We start from the raw sequence: 16,508 nt of genomic DNA, 5'->3' as shown, positions 1-16,508 counted from the left end.
ATTCTGTACAGTACAGATACATGTGTAAAAAATTACTCTGGTAAAAGTAGAAGTACTGATTCAACTCCTTTACTCAAGTAAAAGTAAGAAAGTACAGGCTCTGAAATGTACTTTCAAAGTAAAAGTAAAAAGTAAAAATGAATTTTTGCCGTTAATGAAACCTACATAATTTGATAATTTTGTTAAACAAAAAAAGTTCAGACAGAATAATCAAGATTGAACTGACCAGAGGCAGTGTTTCGCCACAGACTCTCACTAAATAATAAGAATAAGAAGAATTTTTAAACAGCGTTTCACCACCTCTCATCTCTGCCAGTCAGTCCACCTGCCGTCTCTCTCTACACGTACACGTATGCGCACACACACGCACGCGCGCGCGCACACGTACACACAGACACGGACACATGGACAGGTTGCTGCTTTGCCGCTCGTAAACGATAAATGCGCTATAATGCGCTGATTGTACAGTGTTCAACCCCCCCCCACCCCCCCCCCCCCCCCCCGGATAGGCCGACCACCATCGCTTCCTTCCTCAATTAGGGATGGGTATTGATAAGAATTTAGCGATTCCGATTCCATTATCGATATTGCTTATCGATTCGATTCCTTATCGATTCTCTTATCGATTCTCATTGGGTGAGGGAATAAAAGAGAAATGGGTTTGTTTGCATTAATGCAGTGGTTCCCAACCTTTTTTGGCTCATGACCCCTTTTGACATCACAAATTTCTGGTGACCCTCATTCAAGATGAGCAAGCTCAGATATTTGTATATGCTGCATTTTATTTTATCTTGATTTATTCAAGAAAGTGAATATATCAAGAATATAGTTGTTTAAGATTGTGAAAAATAATTAGTTTATTTATTTATTTATTTATTTTTAATCAATTACTAGACATTTAAGGCGATCCCATTTGAATTCCAGGCGACCCCACATGGGGTCCCAACCCCAAGGTTGAAAACACTGCATAAATGGCTCTGACATTAAAAAAGTTGACAGGACCGACCTGCCTGGACAGATTAACACTAGACCACTGTGGCTGTGGGGCAGCTGTGCTCACAGGAGGAATTTAACAATGTTTCCATTACATGGTTTTTATGCATCTGTAGGTTATTGTTTTCATAACGTTCGTTTTTATGCGGAGTGAGCGAGTGAGCGAGCGAAAGAGAGAGAGCGCGCCAGAGAAAAGACACAGGGCGCAGCTACCGTTTCACGTGGCTACGAGCAAAACCTGAAAGGAAGTGGTTAGAATAAAGAGAGAAAAACAGAAAGAATATGTAGCCTGTTCAGGAGACGTTGTCCTGTCCTCACGACGTGAGGGAGGGAGGACCGGAGGGTGGCTCACAGGTTAGTGATGAAGAAACGTCACTGTCAGCTGCATCTGTCAGCAGCTCCGCTCCACACAGACACCACACTAACTTTATTTTGTGAGAACAAACGGTGACGTGTGGATATAAACACTAAGCACCCTCATTTATAATGAAGATTGATTTTAACAGAACGTTACGTAACGTCATTAATCAATTAATGCGCGAGTTTCTGAACCAAACGGATCGATAAGGGAATCGTTAAAGCAGACACGCACACGATTCCAAGAATTGATCCAAGTTGGAACCGGTTCCGAAGAGGAACCGGTTTTCGATTCCCATCCCTATCCTCCATGCTGCTGCCTCCATGTCGCTGCTACAGTACAAGTTGGTAACTCGGTTCTCTCTCTCCCTCCTTCCCCCTCTTCCTCTCCCTCTTTCCCTCTCTAGTTCGTCACGTCTTTTACCGGTGCTTTTACGTTGTGTCAAAAAAAAAGTAACAAGCCTGTTTTTACAATGTAAGGAGTAGAAAGTACATATTTTTGCGTATAAATGTAGGGAGTAAAAGTAAAAAGTCGTCAGAAAAATAAATACTCAAGTAAAGTACAGATACCTGAAAAATCTACTTAAGTGCAGTAACGAAGTATTTGTACTTCGTTACTTGCCACCTCTGACTAAAACCATGGAGCCAAACATCAGATCCATGTTGGACAGACTGACAATCCACTGGTGTCAAAGTGCAGCATGGAGATGATGGTGAACACAACAGATGTAACAGCAGCTGTTGGACATGTCCTCACCATAAATATGGAGTCCAGGTGTGTTTGATGCTGCTGGGCAGACTGACCACTGGGAACCTCTGAGCTCTCCTGGTCCACTCTGTGGAGGAATCAGTGTCAAGTCAACATCAGGACAGAGAGATAATACAAGATGGACTTTATATGTCCCCTGAGGACGTTCACAACAGACAGAGACACTTTGGTTTCAGACCTGGTCCAACAACACGTCGTACAAACTGGTTCTTTTCTACAATAACCTGAGTCTGACTGTCAGTTACAGCTTACATCTGATCAGCTGATCCACATCCTCCTTTAAAGGTAATGAGCCAGTCCTTTGAGTCGTTGCTCTTTAAAGACAGACAGCTGGGTTCAGGAGAGTCTGGTCTCTGCTGCTGGATCCTGAAACAACAACACAACTCATGTTTAACAGTTTTAGGTTTTCAAAAGAATTCTCTGCAAAGTTATTTTAAGGGTTACAAATGTGAATGACTTCCTTTTCCTACATTTTGTAACAATGGGCCTCATTCACCAATATCTCTTTAAGTTCATTCATCTTCTATCCAGCTCATCCTCACTAGGGTGGAGGGTGAGCTGGAGCCTTTCTCAGCTGACTTTGGGCAGGAGGCGGGGTTCACCCTGGACAGGTCACCAGTCTATCACAGGGCCAACATATACACACACACATTCACACCTATGGGTGATTTAGAGTCACCAGTTCACCTGCATGTCTTTGGTCTGTGGGAGGAAGCTGGAGAGAACCCACACATGCACGGGGAGAACATGCAAACTCTACGTCAGATTCATGAACGTGTTGTTAAATCCAGAATGCCAGAGAAGGTGAGTTGAGAAAGAAAGTTAAAATGCCCAAACAAAAATCTAAAGGGAGCGTCGGACTCCAAACATAAAAATAACTTTAGTGCTGAAGTGGAGCGACTGCTGCAGGAAGTGAACAAAAAGCAGCTGTTATATTTAGTAGCGTCAGCAGTGGATGCAATAACAGAAACAAATATGCATGGGATGCTGTCAGTCATTCATTGAACGTGTGTCTGAGTTATAACTCAGTTTTTAATGAGAATCATTGAAATGTGACTCCACAGGAAGAACGTTCAACAGAAACTCAAAAACTTTAAAATGTTGTTTCTCTTACATCTGATCAGCTGATCCACGTCCTCCTTTAAAGGTAATGAGCCCTTCCCTTGACATGTTGCTCTTTAAAGACAGACAGCTGGGTTCAGGAGAGTCTGGTCTCTGCTGCTGGATCCTGAAACAACAACACAACTGATAAATGTGCATGTTGGAGAAAAACTGATGACAAATATCTTCAATCTTTTAATAAACACAACAACTGACTATTAGAGATAAAAGTCTTTCTGATTGTTTTAAATTCTGACCTTTGACCTGTGGTCTGGCTCTTGGTTTTAGAGGGAGGGGCTCCCTCCTCTCTGTCCTCACACTGATCCATGCTGCTGAGCTCACATCCACATCAGCTCACACACACTTTGTAGCTTCACCTGCAGAGGAAACACACATCATTCATCTGCACAGCAGCTCACATGTCCATCATGTCTCCAGCTGCTCCTCCACTGATTGGCTCTTCTCCTCTGCTTCATATCAGTGTCAGCTGAATGCAGTCACACAGCAGTGAGGAAGAGGAAGCTGCCATCAGCTGCTCTACTTCTACTATCAGTCCACTAGATGGCGTCATGAAGCTGCAGCCCAGCAACATGATCCATGGACCACTGTTTCCATCCACTGACACACACAAGGACTGAGATCCACTGAGTTGCTGTGACACAGTCTCTGTGTGGACAGCGTCCCTGTAGAAAACCACTGGATCAAACAAGCTACAGCTGATTATTACACACACAACAACTGGACCAAGACTTATTTCACCTCACAGCTCCACTATCACAACATTCACTCATTTCACTCACACTGGAAATTCAAAGAGAGAAAAATACTCTCCAGCTGCCACTGACACTTATTTTCGTCTATTTTTTTTTAGTACTTAATTGTAGGGGAGACCAGGGATGGTTGTAACATTTTTGTCATTTCTGCCTGAATCTTGGAGCTCTTTTAAACCAGTGCATTCAAAATGTCAGACTGAGTAGTTATATGTGTCTGATATTAAATGGTTGTTAAAGCAGAAGTAAGTGATATATTTGTGTTAATATAAGTCTTAAATAGTTGTATCTTCCGACAGCAATCACTTCTATAGAGTGTTTGGACCGAAACACGGGTCTGTCTGTCACTCTGCTCTGAGCCAAGGAGAAAACTTTTCTCGTATCCTACAGTTTTTATCCAATGAGGAGATAGAACGGCATGCAGGGCTGTGTGTGCAGCCAAGGGACGCCGTGAATGTGGTGACGTAGGGACGAGGACTGTTATGGTGTGTTCAAGGCAACTCGTAACTCGTGTTTTTCCGACCTGTGAAGTCGTACCAGTTCGATCTGGTACGAGTTCACGGGTCGGAAGTTACGAGTGGCCGTTATAGTGACTTTCACAGGTAAAACAGGTCGGAGAAACACGAGTGGGTTGCCTGGAACGCTACAAAGTCGTAAGTTGTGACTTGAAACTGTAATTTACGATTTCAAAAGCCTGCCTGGAACGCAGCATTAGCGAAAACGACCGGATCGCTTACTTCTGCTTTAACTGTTAACTGTACAACACAAACAGAAAAGGCATGGTTGAGTCTCAAACACAAGGAGTGAGATGTGTGTCCTAGTTACTGTCAGCCATAGTCTGATCCTAACCTAAGCCCTGTACCCCGTCTTCATCATTGTCTATCGAGACCTAGGCTACTGAACTTCAAAGAAAACATAAATACAATTCAAGTTTGTGTCACAGTTGGTTGTAACGTTCTTCATTGTTGTTGAGAGTCTTGTTACAACTAACCCCAGACTCTAAGTGTTTACCCATGTAACATCCATCCCCGGCCTCCGCTACTCAGTCACTTTAAAGAATCTGAGGCTGAACACGGTTCCAACACTGTCAGTCACCAATAAAGCCTCAGGACGACCCCGATAGCAACATGAGCTGATCAGTGTTGAACAGCCTCACAAACATGGAGGACACGGTTCTGTCGGTCCAGACTTGACAGTTACAGCTCTGACTCAGCTACAGTAACATTATAATAACACAACGACAACACAATGACTAGTTGAACTCTGGTAATGACAGACGGTGACAAGGAAAACATTAAAAAACTGTTCCTTACTGTACCTTCACACGAGGAAATAAACTGCGACACAACCGCTGGGTCAAAGTTAAATTTAACTTCAAGTGGTGGCGGTGGGGGGGGGGGTGTTATTCCTGTAACATGAGACCAGATCGGTGTTATTCCTGGAGACGGATTCTGGATACAGTGTTGTCCCTCTGACTCCCAGTGGCAAAAAAACTATCCCCTGTGGCCCATAAAGCATTCATTCTATAGATGCAGTCTTAAAGGGATAGTTCAACATTTTGGCAAATTGGCCCACTGTCATAATCGCTATAGTTATAGCAGTAGGTTCGTTACCTTTAATTTTCAGTGCAAGCTGTTTTTAGAACGGCGGAGCAGCAGGTGCTCAGAGCTACGCTATGGAGGCTAAGGGAATTTCTTGGTTTCCCTCATCAAACTCATCAAATACACAATCCAACAACTCCAAAAGGCTGTCGTGGACAAGTTGTGAGCTGCACATTCACCACGCTATGAGATAATAACACAACGTTACCAGACGGAGCTGTTCTAGAGGGAAATTCATGCAAAACCGCTGATGCGCGTTGCGTTCAGGGACAGTTTTTCAGCAAGCAGACTCTGTATTTACTCTGTATTTACCTCGAAAACGGCTCAGTTTCGTAACATTCCATTATTATCTCATAGCGTGGTGAATGTGCAGCTCACAACTTGTCCACGAAAGCGTTTTGGAGTTTTGGGATTTTGTATTTGATGAGTTTGATGAGGGAAACCAAGAAATTCCTTTAGCCTCCGTAGCGTAGCTCTGAGCAGCTGGCGGCTCTGCTCCGCCGTTCTAAAAATAGCTTGCACCGACAAATAAAGGTAACGAACCTACTGCTATGACTATAGGGATTATGGCAATTGGCCAATTTGCCAAAATGTTGAACTATCCCTTTAAAAGAAAAAAGCAGCTCCTGTTAAAAAAACGTTTTAGCACATTTACAATAATATCTGTGAACTGAAATATATAAATATAAATGTTGAGTCCAAATGTTAAACCTAAATCAAAATGTTAAATCGAAATCGAAATGTTAAATGTGACTGTTCACTGCTTGTATCGAAGCAAATGTGTCAAATTAAAATGGATTAACAGAAATCCTTTTTCATTTTCAAAATATAGCTGCATTTTATGACTCATAAATAAAATGAAAAATCAATAATCCAAACTGCATTTTTATTTTCTTCTTCAAGACTGCTCATTCTGTGACTTAATGAAAATAATAAAGAAAAGGGCATTTAAGATTTAATTGTCAAAACATCCTCCAGCATAAAGGTACCAAAATTCAATTTGAAATGTCAAATTTGAAAATTAAAATGCATTAGCAGAAAGCCTTTTTCATTTCAAGGTCATAGCTGCAAATATTTGACACATAAATGAAACTAATAAGAAATAATCCAAACTGTTTTCATTTTCTTCTTTAGGTTGCACATTTTATGATGTAATTAAAAAGAAAAAACAAACAGTTTTCATGCTCGCCCCCCAAACTGTGTTCCATAAATCAAAATGAATTGGCAATCCCAAACGACGCGGGAGAGCGACGTCACTGGCGGACAGCGACAGTGGTACAGCAGCTTAAAGATGTTGTACCACTGTTTATGTGTCAGTTTATAAAGTTTTAATATTTTTTCATATCCAAATGACCCTGTTTGGAAGTTTGCTCCAATGTTTTCGGAGAAGTGCAGAGCCACCTGTGAGCAGCCGGGTCGGAGCAGCGGCTCCTCACAGAGGCAGCAGCCGGTCTGCTGCGGTGTTCAGCCGGTACAACCTGCCTTCAAATTCACTCATTAAATTCCATGTTTTGGCCTTTTCGAAAAGGAAATCAAACAATACATCAATCTGAAAACATGAAAGCCATTTCCATGGTTTGGAAATGACTTTATCTTAAAGCAGATATCAGTGGAATGTTTTTGTTAATATAAGTCCTAAATAGTCCTATTTTCCGTCAGCAATCACTTACATGAAGTATTTCAGCCTAAACACGAGTCTCTCCGTCACTCTGCTCTGCTGTAACCCGAGGAGAAAATTTTCCTTGTGGGATACAAGTGTTATCCAATGAGGGGAGAGAACGGCATGAAGGGCTGTGTGTGCAGCCAAGGGATGCGCGTGAATGTGGTGACGTAGCACGAGGACCAATTGATGCCTGACAAGGGCGGGGGCTGCTAACTCATGGTGCGTTCAAGGAAACTCGTACTTTGTGTTTTTCCTTCCTGTGAAGTCATACCAGTTCGATCTGGTACGAGTTCACGGGTCGGAAGTTACGAGTGGCCGTTATAGGGAACTTTCACAGACAACAGGACGGTAAAAACACGAGCTACGGGTTACCTGGAACGCTACCAAGTCGTAGTTGTGACTTGAAGCTGTAACTTACGGTTTCAAAAGCCTGCCTTGAACACAGCATTAGCCGAAACGGCCGTGCCGCTGTTATCTGCTTTAATAATTTTTGTTTTCTTCTCTTGCGTACTATATTGTGTAACCTGTTCAATCTTCTGGCATCATTCTATTAACCTCTTCACCCCCTTATACATATACACTGTACTGACATCGGCTTGTTAACTGTAACAAAATAATAGAAAATATAAACAGTAATGAGCATGTTTTTGGTATGATTATATTGTACAAGGTCACTGCTGTTTTTTGTGCCCTATTTTTGTCTGAAAGCATGTTGTGGGCAAAATAATAATAATTTCATTGCATTAAAAAAGTTCCAATAAAACAACCATGAAACAGAAAGAAGAGAAGAGTGGAGGGACTGCAGGTGTTCACACACCTGTATCTTCAAATCAGCTGTAAAAGCCTCTAGAGAGACTGGTGTTTTTACTGCTGTTTATTTCTACTACTGAACCATAACGAGTTAAAACATTGATGATAATATCGATCTCCAGTCCGCCGCTTGTCAGTGACTCTGGGCCCTACTTTTCTGGCGCAACTCAGGGGGGCGCAGTGAAGCGAGCCCTGACGCAGCCGGCGCAGTGGCATTTTCCTCCAGTGCAACAAGGTGCGCAGCGGATTCGGTAAATTGGCAGACTGCTGTGCGCTGAGATGGGAGTGGTCGCGCAGCAGGGGGAGGTGTCGACAGATTCGCCGTGGCGCAGTGACAATTTGTTGTAGATAGACCGCGCGGAGAGTGCGCCGAAAGCTCGCCAGCTCCAACCTGGGGCCTCATTTATCAAAGAGCGTGTAAAAGTCCTCTTAAATTTTCAGTACGACGGAAAGGCAAAATGTGCGTACGACCAAAAAATATACACTCTTTTCAGATCTATCAAACTCCGCGTGCACACGGCTGCACGGTATTTCCCTTGATAGATCACACCGGACCTGAGAAAAGCGTGGATGTGAACACGCCTCATACCCAGCCCCCTAAACGGCCCCATACAACCATATATGGTCAATGCAAATCAGTTACGTGCATATTAAGTAGCCATGTGCTCTCTGGAAACGTGTGGAATGACGTCAGTGGAAGACGGTGAAGACAACAGACGGACGGAGAGCGGAGAAAGAAGTGGAATTTCTCTGAAAGCGAGATACACGGTAACACGGCAATATCAGTCAGAAACATCATCTTGTATTGAAAGGCTACAATAAAAACAAAAAACTCCCAAATCTAAATGAAACAGAACAGAAAGAAGAAGAATCATATTTATTCTGCCCCTTATTTTAGATTATGTCATAATAATTTAAAGCAGGGTTTCCACTGCCAGTCAGTACTTTGCACCCCTTTCCACTAACCCCCAACTTCCGTTCACTGGAAGACTTTGACTTTCATTTGTGCATAGCTATATATTAAAAAAAAACAAAAAAACATTGAAGTCCACCAGTCTGTGACTTTTCCTAAAATGATGTTGGGCAGCACCCATTTTTGTTAAATACAATAAATATTATTCACACAAAAAATATCGATCATGTTTTCTCATTTGCTTTGATTTGCTCCGACATTATTGTGCTTGCTGCTTGCTTGTGTGTGTCCAGTCTGGCTACGTAACACACGCACGTCGCAGAGATTATTTTCCAGACTGGACAGACTGGTTGTGGAAGAGGTGTAGCCTACATGCAGGGAAAAATATCAATATGATATCAAAAGAAAACGAAATTCGTTTTATAAAGCCAGTATTTAGGAGCAAACTAGTGTAAATGCACAGGGGAAAAATCTGAGTCGCTGTGCTTTTCATGTAAAGTGTCGACGTCAACACGTGTGCGGTGGTGGTGGTGGTGGGGGGGGGGCGGGTGCTCATCATCACCACCACTTGCTACTTCAAACAGTGTCCGCGCTCCTCTCTCCCTCGCATACTGCAGTTCTCTGACTCTGCAGCGGCGTCGCCAATTCCTCTTGTTCTTCAAAAAGCGTGTAAATGCCGGTACGCCATGGTCGGACTGGTCGTAAATTTCGGCACTTTCTCCCGACAAGTTTTGGTTTGATAGATCCCAAATTAGGCGGAGAAAAGTGCGTACGCACAAAATGGGGGAAAGAGCGTGTAAAAAAAACGTGTATCCACAATGATAAATGAGGCCCCAGGCTGATTGTGGTTTGTTGTGAGAGATGATAAGTTTATTTGTTTTCAGTTTTATTTGTTATGGTCGCGTGACGATGCGGCTCAATAAATCAATAAGTAAATACATAAATATAGCAGATAATCGTGTAGTGTCAACACAGCAGTAATCCATCCTCATCTTTCATCTGTGCAGCCTTTGATCTGTCATCAGTGTGACGGGACAATCGATATAGATGTGCTGAATGTGTATGCTGTAATCTGTAGGTGCTGATTCAAATCTTCTCTTCCACGGTGAAATCAAACGTCCGCCTTGCGCGCGCGGCGGATTTAAAGGCGAGGAGAGGAGCTCATTTGATTGGTGAAGATCTGACTCGGCTGTGTCAAACCCACTCCACGCCTTCTCTCCTCCCTCTATGCCATTTGCGCCGGTGGGAGGGAAGTAGGCGGGATGCGCCCTGCTGCGTTTCGAAGGAAAATTGCAAACTGCTCCTGACCACTCCCCGTTGGCGAAGCGAAGGCGAGGCGCAGGCCTGATCCGCTGCGCCTGCACCTAGTTACGAAAGTACAGCCAAGATTGTGTTTGAACTCATCTCCAGTTTCCTCCAGGACGCTGCAGGACTCCATGAAGCGACACGAGGGGGCGACACCGCTCCGTGTGGTGGAAACATGACACCAGACAAACAGATGACGACACATCCGACTCAACACATCCATGATCCGACTACGGTTTGTTATGGAAAGTCTCCGGAGGAGGAGAAGACGTCTGAGAGACACCGACGGAGACAACAGAGAGTTTAAACTGAAATGTAAGTGCATTAAAAAAATATTTAAAAAAAAAAAACCTTCCTTTGTTGCTCTTAGCGGTGAGCTCAAGCAATACATAACCTCCATCAGATTTTTAAGCAACCAGAAAGCAATAAGACTGTCAATATGTGAAAACTTGAACATTTTTTTGTAAACTTGTAAATTCCCCCTGGCGTATTATAATATAGATGTGCTTTATATATTGCATATTATTTTGAAAAAATGTTTTGTAATGTGAAACAAAGTTTTGAATAAAAAAAAAGTGATGTGAGTATTTAAAATAAGTAGGCTATTCAAGTACATAGGATATTTCATAAAGTACAAAGTGACAAGTAGAGTGCCTATCTAAAGTGTGCAGGGATGTTCTGGGTATTTAAAATAAATCAAATACATTCAAGTACATAGGATTTCACATAAAGTGCTCATTGTTCAGTGACAATAATATGTAGGAGAGGAGAAGGGACCTGAGTGGAGCTCCACAGGGATGGAGCTACCCACCAAGGTGACCTAATGCAGTTCCAGTTTGATGCTGGCACTGCGTTGTCAGGTTGAGAATGCCCAGTAGGGACGAGGCCAGAGGTGGGTAGAGCAGCCAAAAACTGTACTCAAGTAAGAGTAGAGTTACTTTAGAATAATGTTACTCAAGTAAAAGTAAAAAGTAGCCATTCAAACATTTACTTGAGAAAGAGTAGAAAGTACTTGGTGAAAAATCTACTCAAGTACTGAGTAACTGCTGAGTAATCTCTGATTTGTTTGTTTAATGATCAGCACGTAAATGTAGGCCTAATCAAATACACAAAAATATAATAGCAATGAAAAAATCCAGTTATTGCCAAAGAACAACATTTAACAACTAAAACAATAGCCTAAATGACAATAATAATACATACACAATAATAATTACAAAGTAACATAAATTAAGACAAATTCAGCCACAATAACTTACATAGGCCTATCTCTGAAAGATCTATGAACTGTCCAGAAGCTCTTTGTGTGCGGTCATGTGACTGCCTGGCTCTGTCTGATTGGTTAAACGGAGGTGAAACGCAGTCATGTGACAGAGGCTCGGAAGTATCTCCATTAAAAAATAAACAATTTGCACGTTGGATCGATAAGAAAAAGTAGCGAGTAGCGACCGGAATGAAGCTCAATGTAACGGAGTAAAAGTACCGCTTCTTCTGACGAAATATACTCAAGTAAAAGTAACAAGTATGCTGCATTGAAACTACTCTTAGAAGTACAATTTATCCAAAAAGTTACTCAAGTAAATGTAGTGCGTTACTACCCACCTCTGGACGAGGCTGCCCACCAGGGTCTCATCCCTACTGGTACCTACTGGTCTCCTATGTACAGGGGTCCACGACTGCTGACTCACAATCCAGTTTCTGACCTTACGAGTAAAACAGAGGTAGTCACACTGCAAAAACTCAAACATTTTACCAGAATATTTCTCTTATTTCTAGTCAAAATGTCATTTCTAGTCAAAACAAATCTCATTCTACTTAAAAAGTAGCTTGTTTTAGACACTTTTTCCTTCTTTCAAGCAGATTTTCACTTGAAATAAGTAGAAGAATCTGATAGTGGAGCAAGTTTTTCTTCCTTATTACAAGCACAAAAAACTTGCTTTCACTGGTAGATTTTTCTACTTATTTCAAGTGAATATTTGTTTGAAACAAGTGAAAATGATCTAAAAACAAGTTCATTTTTAGGTGATGAGTCTTATTTTAAATGGAAAGAGATTAGGTTTGACTAGAAATGAGACATTTGGACAAGAAAAAAGACAAACATTCTCAGAAAGATTTAGAGTTTTTGCAGTGCAGTGGTGTTTTTGAGGAGCTCTGGACGTCTGTTCCATTCACTGATGGTTTTGCTGGTGTGTTAAAGTGTTGTTAGTGTGTTAGCTAACAGTAGCTGTATAGACCTGAGCAGGTGCTACATCTCCGAGAGCTTCTTCTTCCTCTTCTTCTTCTTCCTGACTGTGACTGTGAAGCTGCTGAAGCTCAGAGCTGCTGTCTGTGACTCCACAGGAGGAGGGGATGCCACCTTTAGCTGGAGCAGAGCTGGTCCACACCCCGCTGCAGCTCTATCCATATCTCCTGAGGTGCTGCAGGCTGCTGCCCAACACGGCCATGCAGCAACACTATCCACACGCCGTACGACAGGTGAGGTGGTGAGGTGCTCAGGTACACACACACACACACACACACACACACACACACACACACACACACACACACACACACACACTATACTTTATTGCAGAATTCAAGTTCATATTCCAGCACATATCTTATCATTCGTTCCTGCAACATTTATGACATTTTTTAAAGAAAAATAGATGGATTCAAAAAAAAAAGAATAAAAAATAAATATATATAATTTTAAGGGGAATATTAATAATAAAGGGGGGGGGGGGGGACAAAGACAGTTGGGAAAAAAAAGAAAAAAGGGCATAAGATAGAAACAAAAATTGCAATATATACATACATAGATTTGTTCTCTTCAGAAATCTAATAAACCTTTCTTCAGAGCTGAAAACATCCGTTTATTTATTTATATAATCAAACCACTTATTCCATCTCTTCAGACATTCTGGTTCTTGTTTTCTGACTCTGTATGTAATTTTTTCCATTTCCAGAATACTGTTTACAGTTCATTTCCAGTTGTTAAAAGAAGGTGAGATAGATTTTTGCCAATTTCTTGTGATTTGTTTCAAAGCTGTTATTCTAAGTATTCTGTATAAATATTTGTCTTTTTCTGTTGTAAGTTCGGCTGGTGTTATTCCTAAAACTATACATTTCGGTTCCAGTGTTTTTTTAAACTGGAAAATTGAAAAGAAAGATTCCATAATTTTTTTCCAAAAAGGTTTTAGTGATGGACAAAATAGAAAATATGTGAGTGGTTCGCATGGTGCTCCCCACAATTTGGCCAACAGTCTGAGGTAATGGATGTTGTGAATTTAGACTGTATGTTTGGAGTAATGAAAAAACGTGTGTATACCTTCCATGATAATTCCCTCCAATATCCAGAACTTGTTGTTTTGTGTATTGTGCTATAAGCATTTTTCCAATCGTCGTCTTCTATTTGTACTTGATTGATCTTGATTCCACTTTGTCCTAATTAGGTCTTGTGTTTCTTCACTGTCTCCTAGTATTTTATATATTTTTGAGAGCGTATTCTTGATATCTAAATTATAATTTTTTATCATAAAAGTTATTAATTGATGTTGTTCGTGGTGACCCCCCCACACACACACACACACACACACACACACACACACCTGTGCTGACGGGCCAGGTGTAACGCTGCAGACGGATGCTGGACTCTCTCTAGTGACGGTTTCTGAGCTGAGGATGCAGAGAGAAGCTGGATGGAGCTGCAGACTGGTTAGATGGACAGTCTGATGACGTCACATGTTTAGTGTTGAGTTTAGATTTGATGATCCTGAATTGATTGATTGATTTGATCCTGATCAGATGTTGTTAGTGTTCAGTGAGTTTGTCGTTTGTTTTCCTGTTTGTTCTTTGTGTTTTTATTTCATTTCTCCACGTCGGGGCACCAGAGAATAAATATGTGGGGCTACGGTGGGAGGGAGGAGTCACTACTGTCACTGTCATTTCATCTTCAACATCATGTGGAGGAAAACATTAAAGGACAGTTCCGGGCAAATTCACCTCGGGGCTGTATGTTCCTAACATTTTAGGTCTAACAGAAGGAATCTGAAAGTTTTCAGTTTAATGTCTCCTGTTTTGTGGTAGTTGTGTCTGTCCCTGCGTCGCCACGGCAACGATGAATGGGAGCGGATTGAAGTTCTGCTGCTTAGGCTGTTTCCATCCCTCAAAGCCACAGACAGCGTCAGATGGAGACTCAAACATGCAGCCAGAAGTTTATTTACTTCAACAAGCCGACATGTTTGTAAAACTAGATCTAATTCAAAGTCTGGCGGAGTCGAGACCCAAGTTGACGCTCGGTGTGTTCAGGTGCAGTGGGAAGCTCCCGTTTGTGTCAGAAACACAGGAATATCAACTCTGGACTTGAAGCTTCAAGTAAAAAAAACTTCTGGCTGCATGTTTGAGTCTCCATCTGACGCTGTCTGTGGCTTTGAGGGATGGAAACAGCCTAAGCAGCAGAACTTCAATCCGCTCCCATTCATCGTTGCCGTGGCGACGCGGGGACAGACCATAACTACCGCAAAACAGGAGATGTTAAACTGAAAACCTTCAGATTCCTTCTGTTAGACCTGAAATGTTAAGAACATACAGCCCCGAGGTGAATTTGTCCTTTAAAGTAACAGTGATGATGATGATGATGATGATGATGATGATGATGATGATGATGATGATGATGATGATGATGATGATGATGATGATGATGCAGTAGTAAACACACGTCAACAAACACAAACTGTTGCAGCTGTTTATTTATTCATTGTTTGTATTTAGTGTTGTTTACTTTAATATTTAGTTTAGATCTGATTTTCCTGAATTGATTTATTTGATTTAACTCTGATCAGATTCTGTTAGTTTATTATTTGTGTAGTTCAGGTGTTCTCCTGTTTATTATTGGTGTTTTATTTCATTTGATCACGTCACCAGAGAATAAATGTGTAGGGCTGCAGTGAGGGACCAGCATGCACCTGGGTGGGCTGATGGGTTTTGTTTTGTTTTGTTCTTTTCTTGCTCCTTTCTGGTCAAATAAACCACATTTGTAGTTAAAACTGGACTTTGCATGGTCATGATGTTTCTCTCAGCTGTCTACACCACGACCCATGGTGCAGCAGTGGCCCTTTGATTCTTTAGGGTTTAAAGTTTGATTTGAAGCTTTTCTTAGTTTCCACAAACAGCCACTACAATGACTGATCGCCTGTCTGATCTCCTCAGGCCCCTGCTGCTGCTGCTGCTGCTGCTGCTGCTGCTGCTGCTGCTGCTGCTGCTGCTGCTGCTGCTGCTGCTGCTGCTGCTGCTGCTGCTGCTGCTGCATTCACACATTCACACACAGATCAGGAAAACCGGAGAAAATCCAGGATTAAGTCTGAAATTGAGGATTATTTTCATTATTATCAGTTATTCTCGTCCAAAACGTCCAATTCTTCCATTTAGATTTTAAAAATGAAGGAAAGAAACACTGGAAAAACTCAAACCAGAGAAATAATAATGATAATCATGATGATAATATTATTAATAAAGTGTCCTGATTGATGAGTTTGTGTTTCCAGGGTTACACCAGTCACTCAGATGAGGACGACCCAGAGAGGATCCAGATGATCATCCAGAGAGCGATAACAGACGCTGACTGGATTCTAGATAAATTGAGTTTATTAATAATAATAATAATAATAATACTGTCAGACAGACCAACACACGTCAGTCTGTCCTCTCTGTGGTTGCAGTACACCAAGAAGAAGTGAGGAGAAGGAGGCAGCAGCTGCTCACATCAACTATGAAGCTCATTGTTTCTATCAGATAAATATTCATATCAGTGTAAAAACTGTTCAGACTGAAATGTGATTTAGTGACGTTTGATATTTTTAAATAAAGTTGTTCTCGCTGACTGTGGCTCCTTGGTCTCATTGACAGTGTGAGGACAGAGGTTATTCAACATGAGGGTTGACACTTTTATTATTAAATGGTTTTATTGGTTCTTAACAAACAGGACACAACAAGTCAGGGTAAACGTCTCTCTCAGCCTCTTCACGTTATATGTAGAGGGCAGAAAAAAGAGCCTCTCATTAGTAGGATGTCATACACACACACCTTATTTTTTATTTTCTTCTTTCTCTTTATTTTCATTTATTTCAGTTACATCCTGAGTCAGACTCCCCTACAGGTCATTTTGTTGTCATTCCACTTTGTGACCATAGGTGGCGCTGTGATACCAGGTTCAGTGAGAAACTCCTGACTCAAGCCCATCCTA

The 16,508-nt window shown here is 41.6% G+C and overlaps 1 pseudogene across 1 annotated transcript; it reads left to right on the top strand.

Annotated features, from left to right (window-relative positions):
- Positions 1-10,499: 10,499 nt before the first annotated feature.
- LOC146975238 (LYR motif-containing protein 9 pseudogene) lies at positions 10,500-16,002 on the top strand (annotated as a pseudogene). Its single transcript, XR_015037415.1, has 3 exons — positions 10,500-10,597; positions 12,623-12,757; positions 15,811-16,002. The product of XR_015037415.1 is annotated as an LYR motif-containing protein 9 pseudogene (transcript).
- Positions 16,003-16,508: the final 506 nt, after the last annotated feature.

The sequence above is a fragment of the Trachurus japonicus genome, chromosome 13, assembly GCF_045865225.1.
Source record: "Trachurus japonicus isolate A0001 chromosome 13, Traja_1.0".
In the NCBI taxonomy this organism is placed as follows: domain Eukaryota; kingdom Metazoa; phylum Chordata; class Actinopteri; order Carangiformes; family Carangidae; genus Trachurus; species Trachurus japonicus.
The sequence above is the reverse complement of the archived record's forward strand: the minus strand, read 5'-3'. Positions and strand labels throughout refer to the sequence as shown.